Raw genomic sequence first — 5,067 nt, 5'->3', positions numbered from 1 at the left:
TAGTTTAACCTCCAAGCCCAGGGTGGCATCTTCAGCCATGTAGGGGAAAGAGTTGCCTACCGACGCTTGGGGCTTTAATTTCGTTTTTATATCAAGAGTTTTTAGTTCCTGGTATTTTACAGCTGTTAATGTTTTTGAACTCAATCCAAAAAGGATGGGTGGGAGAAGTCGAGAGGAAAAGCCAATATGTAACGTTGAGAGACAGGACGGAGGCAAGTGAGCACGGTGGTTAGGAGAGTGGATGCTGGTGCCAGATGTGACCTGGATTAAAATCCTGTTTCTGTCACGTCACTATTGCGTCAAGTTCCTTAATGACTCTGTGTCAGTTTTCTCATCTGTGAAACGGGGGATACTACACGGCTCGTGAGAATTAAATTACGTAACAGGGGTCCTTTTGGAGCACGCTAAGTGCTTAATGTTCGTTGTCGAGCCGTGTCATGTGGGCGTTCCACCATAACCTCGGACGGTCGTGTTTCTGGAAAGTGGTCATCAGTGTCCGGACAGATGTATTTTATTGGCGTATTCATGGTGGACTCCGGTAGACTTGTTTGTCTTAAGCACATTCATAATCAATTGATTTTGAAAGTACTCAGCCAACATGTTAACGTACGATGAAAGGTACAATTGCTAGTGATCTCGAATGTTTTGGTCTAATCGTTTGGTCAGTTCTTTCCGTGTAGAAAAACTGCATGAGATGAGAAGTCAAATTATAATCAGAAGAATGAACAGAAAACATAAAATTAGAATATGAGGGTATTATATGGGGCTCTCAACTTTGATGATCCAATGTACCGATTACCCCTTAGAACAAACACATGAATTGGTAGGTCACGTGCCATCGATGTCAGACAGTGGACAAGACGTGGGGAGAACATCACTTCTCTTTTCTGGACTCCAAGCGGCCCGTCCCGCTTCCCGTGAACAGGTTCTACCTGCAGACAGAAGGCACTAGGAGGCTGAGCTTTCAGATTTCTTAGTCATAATCATATTCTAATCTTGTTTCCTGGACTCTCTGTGCTATTTTCCCTCACACACAGTCATGAACACTCTTGTAAGGTGATGCTTCGGAAATGCGAATGTGCAGAGGAAGCACCTGGGCACCTTATCGAAATTCAGAATCTGACTCAGTAGCTCTGGGGCGGGGGCCCAAGATTCTGCATTTCTGACAAGCTCCGGGTGACGTCTGGGCGGCTGGTCCATGAAGCGCTATGAGGAGCCAGCTTGTAGATTACATGTGAGTCCTAACACTGCCCATTGCCTCTACGTTTTTTTTCTGGTTTTACTGTTAAGAGAAAAATATCTCCATGTGCTGGAAGTAGCATCTGAATTGGGCAGGGGAGTCATATGCCATACACACGGGGGACTGACTTCTGTGTGCCAGTGGTGTGTGACTTCCTATGTGATCAGTCCATGTGGCTCTGATTAGAGCATTTGTGAGAGTGCTTTGTAAACTGTCAGGAGTTATACGAACTAAGCGTCATTACTGCTATGTGTCATTGACTACCTCCTAATAAGTAAATCCCCTGGCACATAGCTTGTCCCTGGGAGAAGAAAAAGCATAGTGAAACAATGCCCGGCATCTATAGCATCTACCCCTGGGTTTGCTTCACGGTTTTTCTGTCTAGAAGGCCAGCCCAGAGAGTGTCACTCCTAATGACAGCCTCCTCGTTCTTGTTTCCAGTCTCTGTGGGGGTGACTTTCTGTTTGAAGAAAGTGCCAAAGTGTATTTTTTATACAACACAATCTCTGTTTTAAGTCAGTGTTTCAACCAGTTGCTTGATATCTGGTGAAAACCTGTTTTGGTATTTTTGTTTGATGTTGTAATAAACAGAAGGTCATACTTGCTTTATTTACATATGTTATATTTAGACATTGTCGATTCATCATCACCATCACTATCATTTTTTGAGTTTCATACGCGAGACTTTGTACTGTGAACTGTTACATACTTTACATACATTCATTTCTTCTTATCACTGAACTAAACCGGGAAAGTGAAGGTTTTATATTGGTGAGGACAGGGGCAACTAAGCTGCAGTAACAAATTACCCTTAAAATTTCAATGGTTTAGCAAAACAAACATTTATCATCCAATCATGCAAAGTCCAGTGCTGGTCAGGAAAGATTATTCATCTTATGAGGCCATCATCTTGATTTGCGCCTGGGTCTTAAAGAGGACTGAGCAATAACATGGAGAGGTCGATGCCATTAAAAGTTCATTGTTACTCACAGTTCCCCCAGAAACAAGAGGCCTGTCACACCAGGCAGAGCCACATGGGGAAGCACCGGTGCAGTGGGAGGCAGAGGCAGGAGCGAAGGGAAGTGTAGGCCAGGGCCTTTCCCGTGCTGCCCGCAGGAAAGGAGAGGCTGGGGAGGGAGCTCAGGACTGGCTAGTTTGAGTAGTGCTTGTGGGCCCTGGGTTCTAGGGTGGTACCTGGCCCTCGGCGATTCAGGGCACGGAAATATTGGCTTGGTATAAGAACGTTAGATAAAGAAGGTGGTTGGGGGTATGGATTTGGGATTAGCTGGAGTGTTTGTAATGTGATTTTTGTGACTTCACGAAAGCTGGATCACAGGGGAGATGTAGACAACTCTGGCCGTTAGTTTGGTCTAGATTAATTTGGTTAATGGATGCCACATAGATAAATATGAGATCTAAGAAGACATGGAACACATCTCGACACATGGCCTCCAAGTTTACTGTAGCAGAAGTTGAGAGAGCCAAAGGTCCCCAGGGGACGTTTTAAAGGTTGAATTTCCCTGTCCCAGCCTAGTTCCAGTGGCGCCACACTCACTGCTTGCAAGGCTGAGAAGTGCAGCCTTTCTGTTGATTAGGAAGAGGAAAATAAGATAGAAATTGGTGAACACATATACTGTCTCTGTCCTACTATAATTACCTCTAATTTACAAAAGTGTTGACTGAGCTTCTAGTAGGTTGTGATTTATCCAAAGTACTCATCTTGCAAACAGAAGAGCCAAGCAAGGCTTGCATGCAGGCTCTGCAAAGTCATCTTCTTTCTCTGTATCCCACGCCACCTGAATTGTACAGAATAATCCCAGCCATGATAGATAAAGCAGGATGCCTGATCATATTTCACACGTTTATAGCAGAAGGTGGCCGGGTCGTAATTAGTGTGAAAGCCATAACACAGTTGAACTGAGAGTTCAGGAACGGGTGGGTCTTAGTCTGCCATTTGGGGCTTGAATACAAAGGAAAATGCCTGACTTTTCAGTTGCATTTTCAAATTTTAAAAACCAACAGCCAAGGGGATTAAATCAGCCTGGTAAATAACAGTTGGCAAAGACCTTCAGTTTTCCCCTGAATAGAGAGAGATAGAGAGCACTGCCTTATCACTAGCTGGTAGTCCTTGATGAAGTGGATTGCTAACAGGCTGGCCCACCATGCCCAGGGGTGCCACACCACATTCTTGCCGGTGCTGCCTTGATAATGCAGCTGGAGAGTCATCTTCAGCTTTGCTATGGTGAGGTCAGGGAAGGTACAGTCCAACACCCTGGTGCAGAAAGTCCCCAGTTTTCACCACAATGAGTTCCTGGAAATTATGTCACAAAGCAGACATAAAGCATGTAAAGTGGACTATGGTTTGTCAAATACATAATGCTACACTTCAGGTGAAGATTGTCCTACCGATCAAGAACTACTGACGATTTTCAAAAGTCATCTGGTCATATGTTTGCTTCCTAATCAATTGAAGCAGACATGTGACCAGATGATTTTGAAAATAAGAATATGTTATGATTTAGTAATGCCACACTGTAGATTTTGTAAAGTGAACCGAAATTCGAGTTCACATTGAATCTGAAGAGGACTGCAGTAGAGTTTAAAGTGCGTCTCTAGCATACAAATTATCTCTCTACTGTTCTATACATTTTATCCAAAATGATCTAGTTTTAACAATTGACAATTTTATTTGCAACTTTAGAATGTAAAGCCTCATTGATATTATCCGGGTGGCTCAAGTCTTTTTAAGGACCTGTCTGAGAAAATGGGAGATAAAATTTTACGCATCTACATTATCCTCTCTGTCATTCCCAATAGTAATTATGCATTTTTAGAATTATTCCGTGGCTTTATCGAGTAGAGGGAGAGATGTACTAAGGAAACCTGCAGTGGTCTACAATAGGAAAATGATAAGGCTTGGCCCTGGGCTTAACGCCGGGTTGACAGAGATTGATAAATTCCCCCCTCAGCTTGGCAACGATTTATATGAGACAAATCTTATTTCTATTACTTGTGTTCCATTTCCTGAAGAAATCATAACAAAAGCCTTGCTAACTAAAATAGTTTCATATTAAAATCCCTTCTGCTAATGACATGATCCAGCAATTCCACTCCTAGAAATATACCCACGAGAAATGAGAACTTATGTCCTTGAAAAAATGTATATATAAATATTTATATTTGCATTATTAATAACAGTCAAAAGGTGGCAATAAGTCAAATGTCTGTCAGCTGATAAATGGATAACCAAAATGTGCTGTATTCATACAATGGAATATTATTTGGCCATTAAAAGAGAAGAAGTGCTGATACACGTGATAACATGAATGAAACTTTTGGTTGGTTTGTTTGTTTTGGGCGAGGCAACCCTTGGTTGACCTCACAGATTGCAAGGACCTTGTCATTTTACAATCCCTTATTTTTTACTTTTTACGCAGCAGCACCTGGTCTTCCTGGGTGGTCTCCCTTCCGAGTACTAACCAGGCCCGACCCTGCTTAGCTTCCAAGATCAGACGGGATCTGGTTTGTTCAGGGTGGCATGGCCGTAGACTCATGAATGAACCTTGAAGACATTATGCTAAGTAAAAGAAACCAGACACAAAAAGACTGCATATAGTACGATTCCATTTATTCGCAATGGAAACTTGAGAAGAGGCAAATCTGTAGAGACAGAAGGTGGATTGGTGGTTGCCACGGGCTGGGGGCCGGAGTGGAGGCAGAAGTGACGGCTAAGGGAGCTTCTTTTGGGGTGATGAAAATGTTCTAAAATGTATTGGGGTGATGGTTTCACAATTTAGTGAACCACTGAATTTTGTAAACTTTAAATG

General features: G+C 42.8%; 1 pseudogene; it reads right to left on the bottom strand.

Annotated features, from left to right (window-relative positions):
* Nucleotides 1-4,671: 4,671 nt before the first annotated feature.
* LOC111746594 lies at nt 4,672-4,790 on the bottom strand (annotated as a pseudogene).
* Between the last annotated feature and the right edge of the window lie 277 nt (nt 4,791-5,067).

The sequence above is a fragment of the Pteropus vampyrus genome, unplaced genomic scaffold (genome assembly GCF_000151845.1).
Source record: "Pteropus vampyrus isolate Shadow unplaced genomic scaffold, Pvam_2.0 Scaffold194, whole genome shotgun sequence".
Taxonomy (NCBI): domain Eukaryota; kingdom Metazoa; phylum Chordata; class Mammalia; order Chiroptera; family Pteropodidae; genus Pteropus; species Pteropus vampyrus.
Note: the sequence above shows the minus strand (reverse complement) of the source record. Positions and strands in the feature narration are given on the sequence as shown.